We start from the raw sequence: 27,712 nt of genomic DNA, 5'->3' as shown, positions 1-27,712 counted from the left end.
TTAAACACGGGTAATGTATCACGTAGCAAATACCGTCCACACTGGCGTAATATTACGTGATACCACGTGACTATTACAGCGCCATCTATCACACAGCGAAAAAAGTGGTTCAACTAAAACATTCATATTTCTTTACGTACTACACGAATATGTAATAAAAAAATGGGGGTTCCTATTTAAAAAAAACGCAGTTGATACGCGTTTGACCTACGGCAGCGCCATCTAGCGGGCCAACCATAGCGCCATCTGGTTTCCTCCTTCAAGCTGGACGAGTTTCCTTCTTTGTAGTTTTTTCGTTTAATGCTTATTTCGTGAGATATTTGGCCCCGTTACTATCAATGGACCACCCTGTATAAATCGCTCCGTTTCCGCATTTTTACAACGACAACCACAACACTGTTTTCCGCGTCCCCCAACAAGCTTTACATCTCCTCGCTGCTAGTGGTGCCACACATCATCTGTGAGTGATTACTGCACACTGACGTCGAGGATAGGCGGTGATGCATTAATGTGACGAACGTTTATGATAATCATTACTAGCGGTCACCCGTAACGCAGAAACAGACGTAATACTGACTTTGCGTTTTAAATTTTAACCACAAGATATTCCGTATATCCGTACATGTGCAGGCTTTTAAACCACAAAATCGGTATTATTGGGTACATCCTATCGGCGCAGACTAACCCTGACCATGAAGCAACGGATGTGGTTTGAATTGCACGACTGATGCTTCTCAACTTTTAGTTTACGCTTATTGGGCTAGGGATGAAACACCAACATATTTTAAAAGAGATATAGTCCTTCAAATGTCCTAGCGTCGAAAGGGAAAAGAGGAATGCAACCGGCACCTCGTGCCGTGGATGGTGAAGACACGGCCCCGGTACGCTGCGGCTGACGCATGTGCACCTTTTGTGTGGTAAATCAAAAGAGTCGGCCGGCGCTCTCTCAGGTTCCGACGGTACATCGCAGCTGTAATGAGGAAGTGCGGGCCGCGAGGACAGGCGTCCGACAAGCGGAAATCGATAGCGGAGGTAGCTGGAGGTAGAGGTAGCGGTGGAGGTAGAACTGGAGGTGGGCGGCGACACGACCGGCAGACACGTGAGGCGGCCAGAACAGAACAGGCGAGGAGAGGTGAGGTGAGTTGAGGCTGTTCCTCCGTATCGGCGATGCTGGCGTGTCCTGCCGGGATCCCCGCCGGACCGGCCACCTCACACATGCATATTTAAAACTCTGGAGGCCAAGCCCGAGCATATCTCGGGGCGGCAACTTCGTGCTAAGAAAAACCGCGCCGGAGTATAGGTTGGGGCGCAATTTTCTCGACGCGCGAGCCATCTGTCGATCGCAAACTGGGCTCATTTCTCATGCGAACAATGTACGGAAGTCTCATTATCTGCCTCCTGACCAGTGCTGCCTTCTGTTGACAATTTCTAGGATTATTTCGAAAGAATCGTTAGCGAACGTAACAGCTGCTGTCGCGAATGGCTGAGTCACTATGATCGCATGTACATCATTTCGTACGTGTACAGTTTTCTGTAATGGATAAAATACTTAACGTTTGTTGAGTGATTAAGAAATTTTGGAAGCTCAAGAGGAAGAAACTGCTCAATAACTCAACTCTCACTTTTTTCTAGGGAGGATAATTATACTTCCTGTCATCATTATTTTAAAATTTGTAATCGATCAAAGATCTAAAGTAAATAGGAAAAATAAATTTTGAAGCTTGGTCCTTTTTTTTTTAGTACACATTACTCTTGAGGATACATCAATTACGTACGTACCAGTAACGCTCTAAACAACGGCATAAATGACCAGTTTCCTAGACCCGATATTCTTCTAAGTGGCCAGTGTACAAAGTGTTAAACATCCCACTGAGCGATAGCGGGAGGAGTACGAAGGCGCTCACTTAAGGCAGGTACATGTTCCACAATGAAGTGGTGTGAGCAACTTGTAGTCTTGTGATTAGCATTGCTGGCTCTCGATTACGAGGCCCCGGATACGGTTCCCGGCCGGATCGGGAATTTTCTCCGCTCGGGACTCTGTGTGTTCTTCATGTACATCACTGTTCTGCAGTTCCACTAAAGTGCCTGCAGAGGGTTCTTCGAACCATCTTCAGACCGTTCCACTCTCTAACAGCACGTGGAAAAAATGAACTTAAAAACTTTCTACACAAGCTCTCATTACTCTTTTTTTTATTACGATGACATTTCCCCCTAAGTAGGCTGGCTACAATTAAATAATATCATATTCAGAGAAGAAAGGTGGTGATTGAAATTTCGTGTAAAGATCTCGTCTCAATGCAAAACCTCTTACTTTTAATGATTGCCACCCCAATTCGCTTATCATATCCTTGAGACTCTCTCCCCTATTTGGCGATAATACAAAACGAGCGGCCCTTCTTTGCACTTTCCCCATATTCTCCGTCAACCCTTTCTGGTAAGGATACAGTATCACACAGTAATAATCAGGCAGAGGATGAATAAGCGTAGGGGATGCAGTCTCTTTAGTTGACGTACTCAGATGCGGGTACATAAACAACGACGTGTAGGTAAAGGATTTCTGTCTTCCCGACGTGCATGCGGTAAATGTGGAAACGTGAACTATGACGACGTTATTACCAAATGCGTCCAAATACGACCAACGTGTTGTTATCCTGTTCTTTGCTCCTGAAGGACAAACACCGGTAGACATCCATTGGAAAATGAAGGAAGTATATGGGGCAGCACATGTGTCGAAAGCCACCGTTGTGTAATGGAGCGCCAAGTTCCGTGCTGCTGCCTCATGATAAAGCGTAGTCCCATATTGCGAATGTCGGAACGCAGATTTTGCTTCACCTCAAGTGGGAGACACTCGATCAGCCGCCCTAATACTCCTTATTATCACACCTTCCGTTCCGTAAAAAGGCGTTGAAGGGTCGAAGATTTCGGACGGACGACGATGTACAGCAGACAGTTACGGACTTCTTCACGCAGCAGGATACGGCAGTTTACCACAATCTTCTTTCTGATCACAACATATAGTAATTTCCAGGAATTTAGTTGAATTGACAGCCTTTAAATTTGTGTGATTTATCGTGTAACCGAAATTTGACGGATTTCTTTTCGTATTCATGTGATGACCTTACACGTTTCCTTATGCAGAGCCAGCCTCTTTTGGCACAATATAGATATCGCGATAAGCCATTTTGGAATTGGTTTCTATATTCTGACGATTTTGCTAGACGGTAAACGACAACATCATCTCCAAACAATCGAAGAGAGCTGCTCAGATTGTCTGCTAAATCATTCATACAGATTGGCAACAGCAGACGAGCCATAACGCTTTCTTGGTAATCGTCGGATATCACTTCCGTCGATTACTACGTAATATCATCATGCTGACAGGAAATCGCGAATCCAGTCGCGCAACTGAAATGATGCTCCGTCGTCCTCATCATCGTTATCGACAAGCAAGTCGCCCAAGTGGCGTCATATAAAGTCTTGCACTAGGAGACCGAAATCCACAGAAGGGGACTCGCAACCAAAAATGCCACACACAAGTTCATTTCAGTTGAGTGTTATTGACACCTGTGAGGACGTCGTTACTGCGTCTCGTTACGAGAACAAATAGAGCCTGTGTGAGGTGTGACATCGTGTGACTGAGCACGTCTGGGTTCTTCAACTGCGGTTGCTTAGTTTTTCTTCTCTGGGCCAAAGCGCAGTTGGTAGTAGCGCGGATTCTCCAGAAGCGGCCGATCGCGAGAAGTCGATCGGAGGAAGCAGTTGAATGTTAGCCGAGCCATGTACTGGATTTTATGGTCGCGTATCAGGCGAAATGTAATAATAATGTTGAGCAGTAAACTGCAAGTAGGAAATGTCCAAAGCTGAAGCATTTACCGTAAAATATCTAGAAGCAACTATCCAGAAAATGAAATGGCCACATAAAACAAGCAGTAGTAGAAGCAGATGCCAGGGGTGAGATTCATAGGAAGAATCTTAAGGAAGTGTCACTCATCCACGAAGGAAGTGGCGTACAAGAGGATTGTTCGACCGATTCTTGAACACTGTTCATCAATATAGGATGTTTACCGGGTAGGACTGATAGAAGGGACAGGGAAGATCCAACGAAGAACGGCGTGTTTCGTCACGGCATCGTTTAAGTCGGCGAGAGAGCGTCAAAGAGATGCTAAACAAGTTCCATGGCCGACGTTACAAGAGAGGCGTTGTGCATCACTGATGTGTTTGCTATTGAAATGTCGAGAGAGCACTTTCTGGGGAAAGTCGGATAACACATCACTTCATCCCACAAACCTCTCGTCAAATGATCACGACGAGAAAATTCGAGGGAGCTAACACAGAGGCCTACCGACAATCATCCTTTCCATGCGCCATTCACGTGTGGAAAAGGGAGGTGGGGATCAGGCAGTGGTAACAGATGTACCCTCCGCCACACACCGTTAGGTTGCTTGCGAACTACGATGTAGATGTAGATTCATGGAAGTTAAAGTTTAATTCGATTATCGTGGTATAATTTTGATGCCGTAACTCAATATACCGAGAGAGGTGGCGCAGTGGCTAGCACACTGGACTCGCATTCGGGAGGACGACGGTTCAATCCCGCGTCCGGCCATCCTGATTTGGGTTTTCCGTGATTTCCCTAAATCACTCCAGGCAAATGCCGGGATGTTTCCTCTGAAAGGGCACGGCCGACGTCCTTCCCCATCCTTCCCTAATCCGATGAGACCGATGACCACGCTGTCTGGTCTCCTTCCCCAAACAACTAACCAACCAACCAACCAACTGTGCTTAATGAGCTTCACCCAATCGACCATCTAATGAGAGTAATTACGAAACTACCAATAATCGACAAGTAGAGAAATCATTATCACTGAATTGGGGAAACAGGCAGGCCACAACGTCATGGGCACATACATAACTGTGCACTAAGCAAGCGAGCTTAACGACATGTGTGTGTTTATAATTAAGCTCATGGCCACATTCACAGACGTAGGCTTCCTACGCCGGAGACTTTTCGGTGGCTACATTCCCGTACATCTCTTTTGTATTCCACTTTCAACGATTTTTTACACATTTATGTTGCTCAGCGAAAGTAGAGTATATTTCCATATTACAAAAAATATAATCAGTTACAGAATTAATTAAAAGACATGTGTGGTGGACCCCATGCTGGAAAATTATTTTTCTGCTAGCGGTTATCTTTTTCCCACGAAAATAATATCGCGTGGGACTAGAGTTGGTAATCGATAAAACATCATCTTTACTGATGCCGTGTCAGTAAGAGCCTACTAAACTCTTGTTACAAAGATGGATTGACATACAATTACTAACTTAAATAAATCTCACAAAGTGTGGATAATTGGAGTAGAGTCGGTGGACCATAGATTAACTACATGTCGATGGTAGGCAATGAAAATCTGGTAACTCCATGTTGTTAAATTTTACAGAAGAAGCAAAATGGTTTCTGGAAAATAATATAAAGTGATATAGATAAAGTTCAAATGGCTCTGAGCACTATGGGACTTAACTGCTGAGGCCATCAGTCCCCTAGTACTTAAACCTAACTAACCTAAGGAATCAGAGACATCCATGCCCGAGGCAGGATTCTAACCTGCGACCGTAGCGGTCGCGTGGTTCCTGACTGTAGCGCCTAGAAGCGCTCGGCCACATCGGCCGGCTATAGATAAAGTTGCAGCATGTGTGTCTATATAGTAAAATCCTAGTTGCACTTTGAAATCTCTCTTTGATAATAGAGATACTGGTTACTGGAATCACGAGGTTTTGACATATAGATGGATTTACGAGATTTTCAATGCCTGTCACCGACATGTTTGAACTCACAGCCGCCAACCCAAGAACTAAAGCTATTCGTGGAGTGCACCTTTTATTCTAGTCCACCGAGAGTATTAGGCTGTAGATATCTCTGCGACTTGAGAAATGTTAATGTAATACAGACTACATCTTGCCTCATCACCACGTGTCCTGCATAGCAGCCCAGACCTGTTTTATTACTAAGAGCATTCGAGTTTGCAAAGAGTGCGCACTGTACTGCCAAAGTCTAATAAAAAGAGTATGTTACGCGCCGCCAATGTCAAGAATTTATCCAAATGGACCAGGACGTTGTTTGACCAACGTTTCCAGTATTCGCCTCAAGCGACTTTTGGAAATGCCAAAAGGGCTAAAAGAGAACTGCCTGACAGGAATCTTGTGATAGGTCATTTCTGAGACGAAAGGGACTGAGTCTGAAAGAATTTAAGTATCCTATTCCAGCTTTTAATTTAGTGGTTTTAGCTTCTTTGAGGGCGACATTGAAGACCTTCGGAGCTTGAGTGAAATCATCATGTCATCGAAACAAGTGTGGGCAATAGCTGGTTATCTCAAAGACATAGCCACAACGTAACTTGACCGGAATGCCCCCATTGTCGATAGTACTTACTTTCTCAACTGATGAGGTAACTTTCCTGAGCATTAGCGTCGTAAACAACAGGGTGAGACGTTGTACGATGACGTAAGGCCGAAATCTTCAACAACTTGCTGAACTCAAAGATAGGCAGATGGTCTTGATCTCCCTGTCAGTGTAGAACACGGGTCCTTGGTGTCAGTGGTTCATGGAACGCGGTGAATATTTTCGCTTTTTTTATTTTTTACTCTTTTAACATCGGAGCTGCAGTCCATAAGAGCAAGAAGAATTAAATTTGATCTCCATGGCGCCAAAGTGAGATTGGGTTTATGGTTTTGTTCTTTCTCGAACCACAGACTGCAACAGCAGAACGATGTTCAAAGATGAAATCTGCGATTTAGCTTAGGTGATGTAGCTGTATTATGCAAGTAACAGCTAGTTGAAGGAAGTGTAGCTCGAAGAACGGACCTTGCAAGACTTGTTAAAGCAGGCATAAACCGGTTTGATTTTGAAGGTGCTAAACTCTTTATTATATGGTTCTCATACCGTAACTGTCATCCTCAGAATTTAGTTTTCTGAGACTACAAGGGCTTTACAACGGATGTGGAGCTTAAGTGGTGTTAGTTGGCTGTGTGTTAACTCTGATCAAGATGTTGCTTCTTGGAATCTAGCTGAGAGGAACACTTGCTACATAGCTCTTCTTAGCACTGTTATTCTCACGCAAAATTACGAAATTCCGGTGAGAATTCAGACAGTAAGTTACAAATTATTATGGCAGGCCCAGTAACTTTTATTGAGTCCGGCACTACATTCCAGTGTGAAACAGTTACTATTTTTAAACATAGTCACCAAGTCTCTGTAAACAAATGTCAGGCCAGGCTGACAGCGATTCGAGCGCGGCGGACCTCTTGTGTTCGCCGGGCGACGGCGCCACTTGACCTGTGTTTGGCAGTGCAGACGCCGGCCGCTTTAACGCCTCGCTGCAGGAAAACAACATCCCCTGCGTACAAGCTGCCGATTTGCTATTGCCTTCCAATCCAAGCGAGAGTTTTCTCACCAATCACAGCAGAGGCAACAGGTGTGGCGCAGGCAGAGGCAACTGACAGCCGATACGTTGCTTCTACCAATCTCCTTCTAGAGTTGCCTTCCAATCAGCCACCAGCGAAGCACAGGGCAATAACGTACCGTATAGCCACCCTTACATGTAAACCTCAAACTGTCCAATGACATCTCAGATATGTGAAATCGCTAGTCACCAGATAACCGAAAATGACAGTATACAGGTTCTTCTAATAATTTCCAGGTATGCAGCAGGATCTCGTCGACATTCTGCCACGATATTTCGGCCCAGAGACGTCCGACCATCATCAGGTGAGTACACTGCCATCACCCAGCACAAACACCCGGTGTTCTCAGTACATTAATACATCGAGCGCATGTAATATCGGATGATGAAAACCTCCACGCAGAATTAGAACACTTGGAGAAGGTTTTTAAAGAGAATGGCTTACACTTCACGCCAAATAAGGAAGGCCATGCGCAACTGTCATAACAAGAAGCAAAGCACTGAGGACGCTGATGACGACTTTAAATCAACTGCGTTCCTTCCATATGCCGGGAATGTGTTGTCGAAAATAGGCAGATTACTGAAGAAAAATAAAATCAGCAAAGAACCGGGCCCTGGTTGGATCCGTTAAAGACGATTTACAACTGGAGAAAGCAGGCGTCTACAAAATTCCCTGTGAATGTGGCTCTGCATATATTGGCCAGACGACAAGAACTGTCCATGAACAATGTACAGAACATGAAAGATACACCCGCCTGCGGCAACCTTCAAAATCGGCAGTAGCAAAGCACTGTATTTCTTTGGGACATTCAATGGAATACAATGGAACAAAAATTTTAGCTCCGGTTTCCGGATTTTGGGATTCCGTAATCAAAGAAATAGTGGAAACACGTCTTGCCGATAATCTTATAAATCGCAACAACGGCTTTTAGCTGGATAAAAATTGAAATCCCGTTATTAAAATTATACAATCACAGCGGAATCGACAGCGTCATTTGATACTCAATGACTAGATGATCTTTTACTTTCACCACCGAGGGCAGCACGTACAGCTCGGCTATGCCGCGCATGTCAACACCTGACGCATGCACTGTAGCATGCCAGTACATTTCGCATGCGCGAGATTCGGCATAAATAGCGCGACCGCACCTGGGCTCTTCAGTAGCTGTGTACTCACCTGATGATGGCCGGACGTCTCTGGGCCGAAATATCGTGGCAGAATGACGACGGGATCCGGCTGCATACCCGGAAATTATTAAAAGAAGAAATACGCCGGGAAAATTTCAGAAGTCACACAGTATACAGGTTGTCCCATTTATCTTGACCACCCTAAATAACTGTTTGACCACCTGCAAATTACAAAATGTTTCAAGCAAATGTTCTTTAGCCGTCAGGGGGACATCAATCAGCATGACTGCCTTCGTTGTAGCTTTCTTTTTTACAAAGATATGAACAGCAGTATGACTTTTTTAAATGGCACCCTGTATTTTTTATTCGGTAATTCATTTCCTCTCCCAAAGACCTATTCAAAAATGTACCATTCACTGAAACACAACGTTATTAATTACATAAAACAACACTGACGTTGAAGCTCCCAGAGCTTAGTGCAGGTACTCGGGGTAACGGAACACATCCACGTGCTGACGTTGACCGAGGACAAATGTAAACATAAGTAGAATGCACACCCATCATTCCGTCAACCATTGTCAGTTGAAGAGTTGTGTGAGTAGTATGTACACCAACGAAGAGAAGGTAGAAATTCTACTTATCTATGGGGAATGTAAGTTAGCAGAACAGTAATTACAGTACTGTTTTCTTATGTACGGGTACATTTACTACAGTAGTTTAGTCCTTTTAAATACTGTTGTGTAGAGTAGGCATACAGTAAGGGCTGTCCTTCCTACAAACTGCATCGACATAACGTTTCTTGTATTTTTGTTGTCAAAGGTAGGCAAATGCTATGCAGGCAGCGGAACTCTACAGAGAGCGATATCCTGACAAGAACCCACCTTCCCGATGGATGTTTCCTCGTCTTGCTGCGACGCTTCAGGAAACGGGAAGTTTCAACCCACGACAAAGCAATCATTGTAGCACTCGCACAGACGAACCTGCCGAAGTTACTGTTCCCGCTTCCGTTGATATAAACCCATATGTGAGCACATAACAGCTTGAATACGAGTTTGGAATTCCTAAAACCAGTGTACATCGTATTCTTACACATCACTGGTTCCATCCTTACCATGTACAACTTAAGAATTGCATGGGAATGATTTCCAGAATCGTGTACAGTTCTGTCAGTAGGCACAGCAGCAAATCCTCGCCAACACGAACTACTTCTCCAGAGTTCTGTTTACCGATGAACGTTCCTTCTCAAACAAAGGACAGGTAAATATAAGGAACATGCATTATTGGTCCAGCGAAAACCCACGATGGCTTAGACAGGTGGAACATCAGCGTCAACGGAGAGTCAACATCTGGTGTGGGATGCTTGGTACTACAATTATTGGCACTTATTTCATCAATGGTAGTCCTAAACGGCACAGCGTATGAAAACTACCTCAGACGAATTCTTCCTCTTCTTCTGGATGAAGTGCCGCTAAGAACCAGAAAGCTTACGTGGTATCAACACAATAGATGTCCAGCAAATAATACCTTGCGTGCACATGGTGTTCTGAATCGAAGGTATCCTGCCAGATGGACTGCTCGAGGAGGAACAGTTACTTGGCCTGCTAGGTCTCCTGATTTAAATCCTCTGGACTTTTTTCTTTCAGGATGCATAAAAGACGTTGTCTGCCGCGATATTCCAACAACTCCAGAGGACATTCAGGAACGTATCGTGCTTGCTTGTAATTCTATTCAACAGGCAACACTGGAAGCAGTAAATAATTCTTTCATTCAACGAGTGCACCAGTGTATCGGTGTCCATGGTCACCACTCTGAGCAGCTTTGAATGATCTACTCCAGGGCAATGGTACAGGAGAGTCAATGTCAATTTTGTGTTATGTTTTTACTTGGGTTTCATTTGTGTTCTGACAACTTCAGCAAGTGGACGAGTTTGTGATCCCGGGCTCAAAGTCAATGTTATGTTATGCAATTCATAACGTTGTGTTTCAGTGAATGGTACACTGTGATGCATTTTTGAATAGGTCTTTAGGAGAGGAAATGAATTACCGAATTAAAAATACAGGGTGCCATTAAAAAAAGTCATATCGCTGTTCATATGTTTGTAAGAAACGAAGCTACAACCAAGTCAATCATGCTGATTGATGTCTCCCTGACGACTAAAGAACATTTGCTCGAAACATTTTGTAATTTGCACCTGCATAAACAGTTATTTAGGGTGGTCAATATAAATGGGGCACCCTGTATAAAAGAAAACATTAACCAGTATACAGCCTAACAACACAGACCGATTAGACTTTTGCCCACCCTCAGTACAATTAACGAGCGCCTCCTGGTCATACCCATTGAGCAGCCGGCCGAAGTGGCCGTGCGGTTAAAGGCGCTGCAGTCTGGAACCGCAAGACCGCTACGGTCGCAGGTTCGAATCCTGCCTCGGGCATGGATGTTTGTGATGTCCTTAGGTTAGTTAGGTTTAACTAGTTCTAAGTTCTAGGGGACTAATGACCTCAGCAGTTGAGTCCCATAGTGCTCAGAGCCATTTGAACCATTTTTGAACCCATTGAGCAACAGATCTCCAGAGAGCAAATGCTGTCAAACTTCGAATTTGGTTTGAGACAGAAACAGCCGAACACCAATTCATGAGAGAGGTCGAAGCAGCCACCGAGGTCTTCAGCTGCAGAGGCTACTATGGTAGAGTGCCACCTGACGTAGTCAAAGCCTCCCATTCCATATGGGACACTGCGTTTCTGTACAAACTACACACACAGCGATTTCCAGAGATGACAGTTAAACTACTGAAAAGGTATCTCTCGAATAGAACTTTCTCCGTTAGGGCTGACACCTACTGACTTTCAACGAGAAGACGCATACGCGCTGGAGTGCCGCAAGGGCAGGTGCTGGGTTCCGTCTTGTACAGTCTGTACAGTGGTCCCCTGGTGCATACAGCGAAATATGCAGAAGACACTACATTCTTCACATGCAACGCCAACAGAGATCTGGTCACCAGACGACTCCAGTCAGTTCTGAATGAAATGGAACTCTGGGCAAAGAAATCAGCACCACCATCAATAGCGAGAGAACACAGGCGATGCTAATAACCCGTCGGCTAAGTAAACGCAGCCCACAGAGAAGACCGCCACTACATCCCAGGAACTCCCGTGGTGGCAAATAGCAAAACACTTAGGGGTGACTTTTGACAAACGATTCACATGAAAGCCGCATATCGAAGATCTATGACGAAGAGCCAGCTCCAGAATGAGCCTACTGTACCCAGTAGTGTTCTCAATACAGAAAGTTCATGGGCAGCAACCATAGGTCTAAGGGTTTACTGCTCACTAATCTGGCCTATAATGCAGTATACACGTCCCATATGGGGTATGCAGTTAAAACTCACATACTAAAACGAGATTCCAGCATGCCGCAATTGCTGTGGGTCATTAAGTTTTCTTAATCAGTACAACTAAAAACCAGACAAAGTGGGAAATTTCACTATTTTATTCACTCGATGACTAGTTTCGGGCCGGGACCCGTTTTCAAATCGTCGTAACATAGTCAAAACAGGTATTTCCGAAAATGCAAAAACTATCAAAAATGTGCAGACGAACAGGTCCGTATGTGCTGCAGCTGTTCGTTTGCACATTTTTTATCGTTTTTGTGTTTTTAGAAATACCAGTTTTGACTGTATCACGATGATTTGAAAACGGATCGAAGCCCAAAACTACTCTTCGAGTGAATAAAAAAAGGTGAAATTTGCATATTTGGATGGTTTTTCGTTGTACCCACATATTAAAACTCCGGAAATGATGCAAGCATTACCCACCCTCTCGCAATTCCCGACGACCGATCTACACGCTGCGCCGAAGTCATTCCCCTCAAAGAAAGGTTCCAGGAGTTAACCGAAACTTTCCATGAGATAGCAGCAAGTTCCACCAACAACCTTATAAACTCATTAGGACAATATGACACGACTAGGAACAGACATAAAAGAACAAAATCGATCTTTTATCACTGAATAAAACACACACATCATATCATCCAACACTCACCGTCACCTCAACTTCAGCAAAACACCGCCTACAAACGGGCAGTCAAGAAATAACGCATCAGGCACCCACCATTAAGACCTACCACAACATAAAGTCTCCATATTAATAATAACCCACTCCAACTTGCAGTGTCCCGTATACAGCAGTGAACAGCCCTGAAGAGGATCGCAACAAGTCGGTCAAAACATCGGCAGCTTAGCTGTTCTAATAGTTACAATGACGTGGCCCTATATCCAAAGCTATTTTATCCAAAATGTCGTCAGCCGTGGAAGCCTACAAACTGCGAACGGTAAGGATGTTATACCAATCGTTCAATTCCTCGACGTTAGAAATCCGCTCTTACGACGCTGAACCATTCGACCATTCGAGAACCGCTGTGTGAACGTCATCATCATTGAAAAATCTCCTCAAACTCCCCCCCCCCCCCAAATGTTCTTTCAGCTTGCCGGAAAGATGGAAATCACATGTCTAAGATCTGGACTTTCCGATCAGCATCAAGCACGTCTCTCCGGCCGTAGTTGGCATCACTGTATTTGGTACACTTACTACAGGAATTCCACAGTTAATCTGTGAACAATTGAGACGTTTTGTCCACAAGAATCGTACCGTCCCGCATATTTCAACTCTGGAATACGTTTCCAGTTTAAGTGCACGCTGCGATATGCCTGTTATCCGTACCACAGCAGAAATGTCTGCGGGAAACGCGGAATATGCATTCCCTTCTGACAATTCGCACTCTCGTTGCGCAATGGGCTTAGCGTGGGACGGCATGTGTAACTTACTTTCTGAAGGCGCTGTGTAACTTCCGCTGCCTCCGTCCACTTGCTCCAGGCGAAGAGCAGAGCAATGTAATTACGGCACCGTCGGTCACGGAAATATTAATCGGCAGGTGGAGATCACCTTCCTCTACTTGTACGCGCGCTTTCTTGCAGCTTTCTAAGGGGAAGTCAGCCTGTTTTTTCTATCTTTTTTCGTGAGACAGCGTTAACTACCATACGTGCACTGTAACTTCACGTTTCACGCGAGGGATGCTGCGCTCTGAGAAATGTGTAGATTTCCCATACATTTACGTGCGCGAGTGCCAAGCCACAGTGCGCCTTCAGTAACTAACCTTACCTCGCCAAAGCCTACTAGTCGTAAGAAAGCAGTTTCGCTTGTGAACGACTAGAGAAAGGTTATCTCAGCCCGCCGAATAATTTTTTAGTGACTGACGATGAGCTAATTACATCGCGCTGCATTTCGCCTGGAGTAAGTCGACTGCGACAGCGGAAGTTACTTTCGCAGTTTCGCGCAAAGAGAACAGAAAAAAGTACAACAAGAATCCGATTCAAGTAGTAGTTGGTAGCACTACCGTTGGCGCCGAGTGCAGATCAACTCAACATTCGGTATGTTAAAATAAATAAATAAATAAAATAAAAAGGGAACTCGAGGAATAAGGAACAATTCAAGGAGTTTCTGTTCAACACAAACAAGATCTTAGCACTTAGTTATCAAATATAATGGCACTAATGACGCAAGAGAGACAGAATAATAAGTCTGAATTACACTAAGGGGAAAAAAGTAATGGAATAAATCCTAATGCTGTGTCGGGCCTCTTTTAGCCCGGCGAAATGCAGCAGCTCAACGTGGTATGGACTGAACAAATCGTTGGAAGTCACCCACAGGAATACTGAGCTATGCAGCCTCCATAGCCGTCCATAATTGCGGAAATGTTACCGGCCTAGGAATTTGTGCACACACTAACCGCTCGATTACGTCCCATAAATGTCGGATGATTTGAGTGGCCAAATCATTCGCTCGAATTGTCCAGAATGTTCTTCAAACTAATAACGAACAACTATGGCCTAGTGAAATGGCGCATTGTCATTCATAAAATTGCATCGTTATTTGGGAGCATGAATACCATGAATGACTGCAAATGGCCTCCATTAGCCGAACATAACCACTTCCAGTCAATGACCGGTTCAGTTGAACCAGAGGAGAGTCCACACCATTATGGACCTACCCCCAGCTTGTTCAGTGTCCTGTTGACAACTTAGGTCCAAAGCTTCGTAGGGTCTGCGCTACACTCGATCCCTACCATAAGCTCTTAGCAACTGAAATCGGGACTCATCTGTCCAGACCATGAGATCCCAATCGTCTAAGGTCCAACCGATATGGTCACGAGCCCAGGAGAGGGCTGCAAGCAATGTTAAACACATTCGCGTCGGTCGTCTGCTGTCACTGCCCATTAACGCCAAGTTTCGTCGCGCTGTCCTGACGGATGCGCGCATCGTAAGTCCCACGCTGATTTCTGCTCTTATTTCAAGCAGTATTGCTTGTCTGTTAGTACTGACATCTCTAAGCAAACGCCGCTGCTCTTTGTCACGTAGTGAAGGCGGTTGCCCGTGGTGAGAAGTAATGCCTGAAATCTATTCTCGGCACAGACCTGACCCTGTGGATCTCGGTATATTAAATTACCTAACGATTTCCGAAATGAATGTCCCATGCGTCTAGCTCCAGTTGCCATTCCGCTTTCAAAGTTGGTTATTTTTCGTCGTGCGGCCATAGCCGCGTCGGACAACTTTTCACGTGAATCACTGAAGTAAAAATGAGAGCTTCGCTAACGCACTGTCTTTTTACAGCTTGTGTACGTACCACTACCTCCATCTGTGTATATGCACATTGGTGTCCCAAGACTTTTGCCACATCAATGTATTTATGGCAACTATTTAACATTTACATCAGGAGAGATATGCAGAAATTTGGTCCCAGTTACTCTGAATAAGATTCCAGTGCTTTTCGTAACCACTTCACCTCCAGGTACTCGAACGTTTACATAAGTATTTATTTTTCTTTTTATTGCTAACGTTATTCCACTCTTGAGTTTCGTCATTGGCTCGATCTTTTAGCCAGCTTGACCAGTGCCTCGCAGTAAAGAATACAGGCGAATTCAGCATATCATATCCTCGGTAATCACATCGTCACGTCACAATATAGGAGAAAGAGAGACCATGTCGGGGCCTAACACACACAATGATTCTGAGGAGTCGACAAAGTCCCTTTTCTACGCCGAACACCGGCAGTTTCTTTGGAAAAAGAACAGGAGAAGTGAAACCTTGTGTACAGCAATTAAAGTTTCGGAGCAGCACCAGCAACAGCAGCAGCAGACGGAAGACTCTCATTAACTGGCAAAGAAAACACAACAGCGAGGACTGAACGGCTGCAGGTGCTGAACAACGTCGGGATCTGCTGCCGCAATTACTGCACCAAGCAGTTGGCTCGCAGCGAGTAGGGCGTGGTCTAAGGCTAGGCGGAAGGTGGAGGCAGCGTCAGGAACTGCCGGCGAACTGCACACCCATCCAGTCTGTCTTGGACTTGCACGTAACTCTGCCTGGTCTCTCTCTCTCTCTCTCTCTCTCTCTCTATCCCTCTCACACACACACACACTCTCACACTCAACACAAGTAAGGGTAATGCTCTCCTTAGAGCGTTTTACCCTTTCACCCATCGTTGGTTCTCTTTTTGACCCTCAGCACGTCAAGTAGGGGCAACAGGCATTGCTGAACTAGCAGCAACGAGCTTAAATTTGATAGAGAATGGAAAAGAAAGTTGAGGATGTGTTACATGACGATCAGTTTGGCTTCAGGAAAGGTAAAGGCACCAGAGAGACAGTTCTGTTATTATGGTTGATAATGAAAGCAAGACTACAGAAAAATCGAGACATGTTTATAGGATTTGTCGGCCTGAAAAAAAAGCGATCGACAATGTAAAATGGTGCAAGACGTTCGAAATTCTGAGGGAAATAGGAGTAAGCTGTAGGGAAGGACGAGTAATGATATAACATGAAGAGGTTGGCATAGGAGAGAAATTCGTGACGGGCCGCATCAAACCAGTCACGAGACTGATGAATTAAAGGGGGGGGGGAGGGGAGTGACTATACATGGGGGGGGGGGGGCTATACGTCAGCTCTGTTTGAAGCAAACTGAATTCCCATTCGCCATGTTATCTGTAATTAAGGGCGTCGATTGGTGTGTAACGCCCCCTTGAAAATAACTTTGACTAACTTCATCACGCTAGCTTTATTTTTTCTCAAAAAACAGTTAACGACAGTGATTTCTGTGTACTTTGGCAGAAACAAGAAAGTTTTAGTCTAAATAAGGATAAAATTTTCGATGTAGATTCAAGACGATGTAAATTCAAGTTGACTCAAAAAATTTCCGTCCACCAGCAATAACTTCTTGTTGCTCGCAAACTCAATTTGCCGTTTCAGCAGATACGTCTTGAAGATGATGGAGTGAATTTCGAAATGCGTTGTTGTTACCCAATAGAAACGTCATTTACAGACTTGCTATGTGCTGCTGATGGTTCAAATGGCTCTGAGCACTATGCGACTTAACTGCTGAGGTCATCAGTCCCCTATAACTTAGAACTACTTAAACCTAACTAACCTAAGGACATCACACACATCCACCCCCGGGGCGGGATTCGAACCTGCGAACGTCGGCCGGAGTGGCCGAGCGGTTCTAGGTGCTGGAGTCTGGAACCGCGCGACCGCTACGGTCGCAGGTTCGAATCCTGCCTTGGGCATGGCTGTGTATGTTGTCCTTAGGTTAGTTAGGTTTCAGTAGTTCTAAGTCTAGGGGACTGATAACCCCCCATGTTAAGTCCCATAGTGCTCAGAGCCATTTGAACCATTTTTGAACCTGCGACCGTAGCAGTCCCGCGGTTCCGAACTGAAGCGCCTAGAACCGCTCGGCCACCGCGGCCGGCTGCTGTTGATGAGTCTTTAACAATGTTATTGACCAAATTGTCGAAAGTTCGTTTCCCGTTCCGAGGTAGTGTGATTTCATCCATTTTCGTGTAAATGTTATGGAAAATTATAGACAGCTGGGACTGATTTGGGCAAAAAGCGACTCTGGTCATTTGGGTCGTACATATATTTATTTTCAAACTTATTAGCATATTATCTCGCTGTAATTCGAAACAGTTTCTCCCATCTCATATTTGTTGGTATTTCTACGTTAGTACCTGTCACTTGAATTCGCTTGAGTGAACGCTGGACACACTTTAGATATGTTTACTTTATATTTCGCTGACCATCGCCAGTATGGCGATCGAGTTAACGATGATTGCTACAGGAAGCGCTATAGCTCGTATGTCGGCCACTTTTTGCACTTTATACTCGTTGGCTGGAAGTGTGGATCTGTCGAGTTAGGGGGAAGTAGTATGAATGTGAGGCGTTTGGCCGCGTTAAAGCTATTAAAGTGGATATAACACAGTTGCTCGTAGTTAACAGTTGAGGGAAAGAAACGATATCGCGATTTATATACGCAGAATGTATCTTACAAGGGGACCGCGCCTACTCTGCATCACCGATTTCGTCTGTATTCATGGTATATGCAGGACTTGGCCACAAATAAACGTGACGGACGTGAGAGCTCCAGATCGACAAGCGTTTGGAAAAAAATGGATTTTTGAAGCGAGTGGGACGAGGCATAAACCGTTTATGTTATCGTTCTTTCCTGGCAGGTGTAGGCACAGTGGAAAAAATAAAGAACGGTAATACGAAGATCGTAGTGTAGGGTACCTAAAGAGGAATTTTTTTAATTTTCAGTTTTTACCTTACGTACACTGCAAGTAAGCCACAATAATTCTCAGTATATTGCATTTATTAATACACTATATGATCAAAAGTAAACGGACACCTGGCTGAAAATGACTTACAAGTTCGTGGCGCCTTCCGTCGGTAATGCTGGAATTCAGTATGGTGTTGGCCCACCCTAAGCCTTGATGACAGCTTCCACTCTCGCAGGCATACGTTCAATCAGGTGCTAGAAGGTTTCTTGGGGAATGGTAGTCCATTCTTCACGAAATGTGGCACTGAGGAGAGGCATCGACGTCGGTCGGTAAAGCCTGGCACGAAATCAGCGTTCGAAAACATCCCAAAGGTGTTGTCTAGGATTCAGGTCAGGACTCTGTGCAGGCCAGTTCATTACAGGGACGTTATTGTTGTGTAACCACTCCGCCACAGGCCGTGCATTATGAACAGGTGCGCGATCGTGTTGAAAGACGGAATCGCCATCCCCGAATTGCTCTTCAACAATGGGAAGCAAGAAGGTGCTTAAAACATCAATGTAGGCCTGCGGTCGCAGGTTCGAATCCTGCCTCGGGCATGGATGTGTGTGATGTCCTTAGGTTAGTTAGGTTTAAGTAGTTCTAAGTTCTAGGGGACTGATGACCTCAGAAGTGAAGTCCCATAGTGCTCAGAGCCATTTGAACCATTTTTTGAACCCCGCCATGGAAAACACGACCACACCATAACACCACCCCTCCTAATTTTACTGTTGTCACTACACACGCTGGCAGATGACGTTCACCGGGCATTCGACATACCTACACCCTGCCATTCGATCGCCACATAGTGTATCGTGATTCGTCACTCCACACAACGTTTTTCCGCTGTTCAATAATCCAATGTTTACGCTCCTAACACCAAGCGAGGGGTCGTTTTGCATTTACCGGCGTGATGTGTGGCATATGAGCAGCCGTTCGACCATGAAATCCAAGTTTTCTCACGTCTCCCTTAACTGTCATAGTATTTGCAGTGGATCCTGATGCAGTTTGGAACTCCTGTGTAATGATCTGAATAGATGTCTACCTATTACACATTACGGCTATCTCTGTCAGTCAACAGACGAGGTCGGTCTGTACGCTCTGGTGCTGTACATGTCCCTTCACGTTTCCCATTCACTATCACATCGGAAACAGTGTACCTAGGGATGTTTCGGAGTGTGGAAATATCGCGGACAGACGAATGACACAAGTGACACCCAGTCACCTGACCACGTTCTAAGTCCGCGAGTTCCGCGGAGCGCCCCATTCTGCTGTGTCACAATGTCTAATGACTGACTACTGAGGTCGCTGATATGAAGTACCTGGCAGTAGGTGGCAGCGCAATGCACCTAATACGAAAAACGTATGTTTTTGGGGATGTCCGGATATTTTCGATCACATAGTGTATTTTCTGAAAAGGCATGAACAGGAAAGATAAATTTGGGGTTCCAAATAAAGCGAAATGATTGTAAGGCATACACCGAAGACTTTGTACATAAAATTAGATACTTTCATTATTTTACGGTTTTTTTACACGCACTGGGGTTATATTCATCATATAAACAGGGAAAGCAGTAATTCCAGTAATTTTCTCGTCGTCTTCCACACGTCATAACCGCTACACTTTTATATTTACACGGCTGTTTCAAAGTTTCTACGGAAAAACAAACGTGGTTTACATTCAGAAAAGCTTTTCTCTCATCTAACAGTTTGGCAGTAAACCATGCTGTACGAACTCATGTACGCTTGAATTACTGTCGCTTCTTGGAAAGTTATTTTCACAGTCCTCGTGGATGCTGTAAATACAGGGCCTTTCTCGAAATTTATTTGCAATCCCAACTTTTCCTTTTCATCCCTCTAATGAAAATGTTTGACTTATGTGTACTAAAGGGAGAACTAATATTTCAGCAGCGTTCGTGAAAGAGCTAGAAATCACAGTAACATATTTGATATTAAATTCCCATGGGGGCACAAAACTTAAACTGTTATCTACCCATATACGGCGATTTAACTGCCCCTAGCTACGGGCGTTATGCAACCCACTACACTTCAAATACCACTAGCAAGATTTTCATATGCTCTCTCTCACTATGAGCTAACTGCTTGTCCTACAGTAAAAATGAACACCACCATCTTGTAGGCAACTTGATGTAGTCAAGAGGCACTGTGACAAATTGTTGTTGAAGACCTGTATCTCTTCCCATAAACAATTCAAACCCATCAGCTTTTAACCACCAGGGTCATGCAACAGAGGTTGTCTTTCGCCAACACTACTGTCCACAGAATTGACGAACAGGACTTTGATGTGAACATGGTTTGGTTTAGTGACGAAGCCCACTTTCATTTGGATGGGTTCGTCAGTAAGCAAAATTGGCAAATCTGGGGGACTGAGAATCAGCATTTCGCGATCGAGAAGTCTCTTCCTCCTCAACGGATGATTGTGTGGTGTGCAATGTCCAGTCACGGAATAATCGGTGGGTATTCCTTGACTACCGAACGGTACGTGAAGGTTTAGGAAGATAATTTCATTCCCATTATCCAAATTGATCCTGATATCGACAAGATGTGGTTCATGCGAGACGGAGCTCGACCCTATCGAAGCAGCAGAGTGTTTGAAGTCTGGGGTACTCAGAGGCCATTGGCGTAGGCCTCAATTGCACGCAGTATTCTCCGGTCTGAACACATGCGACTCGTTCTTGTGGGGTTATATTAGAGACAAGGCATACGACAATAACTCCGAAAACGATTGCTGAGCTGAAAACAGCTATTCAGGAGGTCACCGACAGGATCGATGGTCTGACACTTAAACGGGTCATGCAAAATTTCGCTATTCGTCTGGGCCACATCATCGCCAATGATGGCAAGCATATCGAAAATGTCATAACCTAAATCCGAATACCTGTATTGACAAGTACATGTTGAATTAAGTGTGTGTATGTAACGAATTTACGTTTTTTTCATGTAGTTCGATAATTGTCAGCCTGTAACGGTCAAACGCGATTTTTAGTTTAGGGTAAATCTTTATTCTCCATATTTAGCAAGAATTATTTAATTAGTTGTTAGCACGTTTCCACGATATTTTCTAAATAAGCATTTGACTTACCTGACAAACATAACCAACAGACCCACCCACTCACCAACAATTTGTTCCCCATGTCAGCTTAAAAGTGTATCTACCTGTTTATATTATTTAAAACATAATCAGTTATGTTGTATATTCTTTACTCATAATGTTTCTATCACGTCATCATTAGGGTCTACTTAAATGCACAAAAAGTGTATACTATGTTAAGAGATCAGAAATGAGCTCCGTATACTCGCTTTAAACTCTCCAGCGAGTCCTGTGACGTCGTCTCCAAACTCACTGTCTCCGTGTACCCGTTCACTTGACTCGTGAGTCTTCGCCGCAACCCACCCGCTTGTTTCAGTCCATTGTCGGATACAGGTGGACTCCACTCGCTCAAAATGGAGAGCGATTATACGAGTTTGGAAATATAACTGCGGACTCGGGGCATTCTCGCTACATACACAACCGTTTTCAAAGAAATTTCCGCCAGTAAACTGTAAATTATTATTCATTTGTTTCACACAATGATGATTTCGGCTTTGTAGCCAGTTTGAAGTGCAAGCTTAAAATATCACAAAACGTAAGATCTGCCTAAGAGGCAGAAGCAAGTTACGTATCAGTATAATGACTGACTGGTTAGCAGTGTGTTTGTCCTTGCATTTGTATACAAAAAACCTTTTCGAAGACTTCTGTACATTTATTTTGCTATTTAACATATACGTACAGCTTGTCAAACAATTACTTTGACATACAGACACTTTCGAGGCGTTAGCGAGTGATTACCAGAAAACATGATATGAGAATACAGCGAATCTCTAAATCGTGATTAATTATTAAAATAAATATCACAAAAGAATGATAAGCAACACAACACGCTGTCAGTCCATGAACGCAAGCTACCACGACCAAACGAAATAGCGCGCTTTTTTTGTCGCAGGGATAAAAAGTGAACTTGCCCTGTGCCCAGTTTTCGTCTGACGCATCACACAGGTTTTCTCACGGGTCAGGTGGAATAAACAAGAATGCAATCGTTTTGTTTACACTCTATGAAATTTATACGTTTTCCTTTTCAAGCGTGGACTATAGTGTGAAACGTATTACAGATATCACTTCTCACCAAACGGGACACATTTGCAACTGTGTACTTTGCATTAATTAATTCTCTTCTTACACGCCTCCACAGTCTCACAAAACACAGCATCGTTAAAGACTTTCGAAGACCGACAATAGATGATTTCGCCTTGTCAGTGCTACTCCACAGCAACAAGATCTTATAGATTTCCAAAAGCCTTTTGACACTATACTACACAAGAGGTTTGTAATGAAATTGCTTGTTTGTGGAATATCGTCTCACTTATGTGACTGGATTCATTACTTCCTTTCAAAGAGGTCACAGTTCGTAGTAGTTGACGTTAAGTCATCGAGTAAAACAGAAGAAGTTTCTGGCGTTCCCCATGCTAGTGTTATAGGCCCTCCGCTGTTCCTTGTCTATATAAACGACTTAGGAGATAATCTCAGCAGCCGTCATTGGCTGTCTGCAGATCATGATGATATCGTTTACCGTCTACTAAACTGATCAGAAGATCAAAACAAATTGTAAAACGATTTATAAAAGAAATCTGAATGATGCAAAAATTGGCAGTTGACACTAAATGATGAAAAGCGGGAGGTCATCCACATGAGTGCTGAAAGGAATCCGTTAAACTTCGATTACACGATAAATCAGTCAAATCTAAAGGCCTTAAATTCAGCTAAATACCTAGGAATTGCAATTACGAACAATTTAAATGGGAAAGAACACATGGAAAATGTTATGGAGAAGGCAAGCCAAAGATTGCGTTTTACTAGCAGGACACATAGAAAATGTAACAGGTCTACGAAAGAGGCTGCTTACACTATGCTTGTCCGTCCTCTTTTGTAGTACTGCTGCACGGTTTGGGATCCTCGCCAGATAGTGTTAAGGGAGTACGTCGACAGAGTTCAAAGAAGAGCAGTACGTTTTGTATTATCGTGAAATAGCGGAGAGAGTGTCACTGAAATGATACAGGATGTAGAGTGGACACCACTAAAACTGAGTCGTTGTCCGTTGCGGCGAAATCTTCTCACGAAATTCCAATCCCCAACTTTCCCCTCCGAATGTGAAAATATTTTGTTGACGCCGACCTACATAAGGAGAAACGATCTTCGTAATAAAATAAGGGAAATCAGAGCTCGCACGGAAAGATATAGGTCTTTGTTTCTTACGCGCGCTGTTCCAAACTGGAATAATAGAGAAGTAATGTGAAGGTGGTTCTATGGGTCCTGTGCCGGGAAATTACGTGTGATTCGCAGAGTAAAGTCGTAGATGTAGATCTTCCGAAATAACAGTAAGTCACGATTAGCCTCACACTCAAGCATGCTTCAGTAAGAAAGAACGAGTCGACGAATAGTACGCGAACGCATACTCGCGAAATTACAGTGGGGACGAAGGAAACCCCTTAGCGCTTGTGTAACACCGGCGCCTTGATTTGTGAAGTATGCAACCCGCAGCAGTATCCTCGTACTCACTGCGTTTCTGTTCTCGAGTTTAAACCTTTAAAGGGCGTGGCAGTAGTATGACTCTGGCTGGCAACAGTAAACTTGTAGTTTCAGGAGATGGAGTATTTTAAAATTGTAAATAAGCTAGTCGTGAATAATTTGCGCAGCTTCCCGAATCGAGCCGGCAAAGGCCGAGCTGGCCATCTCGACGGGTCGCGGAAGTGAGCAGTTAAGACCGCCTGGGTCGGGGACAGCTCCCCTCCCAGGGCGGCAATTCTGCGCGACTTCCTCGCTGCAGTAATTACTCTTAAGAAGTCTAAGCCCTGCTGTTAATTACTCCAGTCGCAACTCTCGATAATTAGCTCCGACAAGTAGAGCGTCGCTGAACGGGGAGGACAGTGTGCCGAGGTGCGGGCGGATCCCCTAGCTCCACGACTGCCTTTCAAGTTCTTTGGCGCGCCGAGAGCTTCTGCGTCCGAAGTGAAGAGCGGGCCTTTCAGAGGCCTTGGGGTAGGCGCTGCGACCGTTACAAAGCGCGCATCCCAGGGTGGCTGTACAGCATACATGTATCCACGAAAATTTGATTTATTTCTTACAAGCAATATAGGTTATGTGCCGTCTTTCGCGACTGTAATGGCAGTCTTATTTAGATAACAAGTGTTTTGTTTCGCTTTACTTCAGAGAATGTCCATTCGTTTTCGTGACAAGGCGTTATTCTTACAAATCTGTTTGTCACGCTCGAAAGCTTGAATCGCGGGCGTGAAGCGTACTGCTTTTATGTGGGACACCCTGTACATTTTTAATCGTTAAATATACTACTACGGCAGTAGCAAAGCCATTTAAAAAAGTGTGGCCATGCAGAGAAAATTTTGTAGCCAACGAGTTCGGATAATAGTGCCAGCAGCTCAGTTTTAAGTCGATATATGTCTTCACACCGGATAAAAATGTCATAAACATATCTTCTGGAGTGTTCCTCATTTTATGTTGACAACTGGGCAGCATCGATGTCATACATTAAACAGACCAGACAGACGGTGTATGAAATATGCGTCGTTTTACAGTTCACTGTTTACCGGCAACTGTTACGGTACGCATCATATCGATTTGTGACTGGAACGCCATCGCAGCATTGGAAAATTACACAACAGCCAATCTACACAAGATATCGCGGGAGTGAAGTTGGAGCGCGCACCTTTTTCTGTTTCTATTCTGTCCTGGTTTTGAAGCGAGTTGTCACTCTGTGCACCGTGACGAGGCCGAACGTTCTAAGCAACAGCGGTGTCAATGTGCAAGCCATCTTAACGGACTGGAAGTCCCAAATATGTCTCTGCAGTGTTGGGTACTGTTCTAAATTACTTCCCCAGTCCCTACTAAATTGGATAAACTGCCACTTTTCTCTCTGATTCTGCCAGATTAAAATTGTACACGTCGGACAGGGACTCGAACATGGGACATTTGGCTTTCGCTGAAAAGTACTCTGCCGATTGAATTATCCAAACACGACTCAAGACGTGTCCTCACACCACTCTTAATCCTTCCAAACTACACATAAGCTCTCCTGCGGGAGTAGCACAACTAGAAAAAAAAGATATTGCGGAGAAACAGCTTAACCAAAGCCTAGGAGACTGTTTCCAGGAAGGTACAAGAAAGGTACTAATAGAAATGAAGCTGTGGAGGCGGGTGGTGAGTCGTACCTGCACAGACCAGCCAGTAGAGTATTTGCCATCTAAAGGATTAGGTTTCTGGTTGGTTTGCTGGTCCGGCACACAATATTAGTCTAATAAGAGATTTCAAGTAAAATGGTTCAAATGGCTCTGAGCACTATGGGACTTAACATCTGAGGTCATCAGTCCCCTAGAACTTAGAACTACTTAAACCTAACTAACCTAAGAACATCACACACATCCATGCCCGAGGCAGGATTCGAACCTGCGACCGTAGCGGTCACGCGGTTCCAGACTGAAGCGCCTAGAATTGCTCGGCCATACCCGCCGGCAGGTTTCAAGTAAGTCCACTCTCTGCAACACAGTGAAACATACATTCTGGAAATTCTTATTCTACCGGCTAAGCTTTACCGTCTGAAAGGCTTCTAAGGTACTCAATGGAAACTCCAGGCAGCAATATCAACTCTGTAGGAAAAGACAGATTGCTACTGCCGTAAAGAAGACACGTAAAGTTGCAGACAGGCACAATCAAAAGACACTCACATATAGCTTGTCGCTACAGCATTCGTCAGTAAGAGACACACACGCTTTCACACACACACACACACACACACACACACACACACACACACACACACACACACAACCCTCACGTGCACAGGACCGCCAACTCCAGCATCGAGGATCGAGATGCTGCAATGTGCAGTCGGTCGTGTGTGTTTGTGCGGTGTGCTTGCTCGTGAGTGTGTGTGTGTGTGTGTGTGTGTGTGTGTGTGTGCGCGCGCGCGCGCCTGCGTGTGTGTGTGTGTGTGTGTGTGTGTGTGTGCGTGTGCGTGTGTGTGTGTGCGTGTGTGAATGGGTGTGTGTGTCTTACTGTCGAAGGTTGTGACCGAAAGCTATATGTGTCTTTTAATTGCGCTTGTCTGCAATTTGAACGGAGCTACGATACGGACAGATACTTAACATCAACTACAGTTGCCGGCCGGAGTGGCCGAGCGGTTCTAGGCGCTTCAGTCTGGAACCGCGCGACCGCTGAGGTCGTAGGTTCGAATCTTGCCTCCGGCATGGATGTGTGTGATGTCCTTAGGTTAGTTAGGTTTAAGTAGTTCTAAGTTCTAGGAGACTGATGACCTCTGATGTTAAGTCCCATAGTGCTCAGAGCCATTTGAACCAGCCATCAACGACTGTTCTGCTCTCAGGTGTATCTGTTGTATTCACCAAATACTTTCGACCTCAACATAATTGTGGCATAACGAGGACCCCCTACCACAGAAAGTAATTCTGTTATGGTGTGACTTTCTTGCATAGAGCAACCATACAGCCGGATCGCAGGTTCAAATAGGTGTAGGCAGACTGCGGTAATACTGAAGGCAACAAATTTAACAACAATTTACAATTGGTTATTAAGATATGGTCATTACAGACGAAGAACAAGCTCCGATTGTTTCAAGGATCATCTCGGCATTTGCCTGGAGCGATTTAGGGAAATCACGGACACCTTAATCAGCACGGTCGGACGAGGATTTGGACCGTCGTCCTCACGAATGCGCCACTTCACTAGGTATATTATTAAGAGGAAATACACATTACGTATCTTGGGAGTGTAGATAATGTGTAAAAATGTTAAAAGTTCATTCGGACTAACTCTGAACGCTGGTCTAGTCCTGAATCCAGTGAACGATCACTAATACAACTAGTATATTCTCCATCTGAGCTCTTCAGGGCGGCGACTTTAGATGGTCTTGGTGCTGTTTTGAGACAGGGTTTTGATACTGTCGATCTAACCCTTGCTAAAATCAGCCCGAATGGAGCGCTGCGTCTGTTTACATCCGCGTTTGGCGGATGGATGTTCGCTTGGGACCCACTTGCTTGGTGTAAGCATAATGTAATTCGTTTTGTGTGCGATCTTTATGGCGTCTGAGCATACCTATATGCTCTTTTACATCTACGTCTACATTCAGAGCGACATAAATACTCCGGAAGGCATAGTATGGTGCGTGGTGGAGGGTACCTTGCACCATAACTAGTCAGATAATTTCCTGTTCCGCTCACGAACAGAGTAAGGAAAAAACGACTACCTGTATCAGTCCGTACTAGCGCTGATTTATGTATCTTCGTAGTTATTACGCGACGAGTACAACAAGCCGCAAATGCTGGTCCTCTAAATTTTCTCGAAAGCGTCTCATGAAAACAACGTCGTCTTCCCTTCTGGGATTCTCATTTGAGTTCATGAAGAACATC

The sequence above is a fragment of the Schistocerca nitens genome, chromosome 8 (genome assembly GCF_023898315.1).
Source record: "Schistocerca nitens isolate TAMUIC-IGC-003100 chromosome 8, iqSchNite1.1, whole genome shotgun sequence".
Lineage (NCBI taxonomy): Eukaryota > Metazoa > Arthropoda > Insecta > Orthoptera > Acrididae > Schistocerca > Schistocerca nitens.
This window is presented reverse-complemented; position numbering follows the sequence as displayed.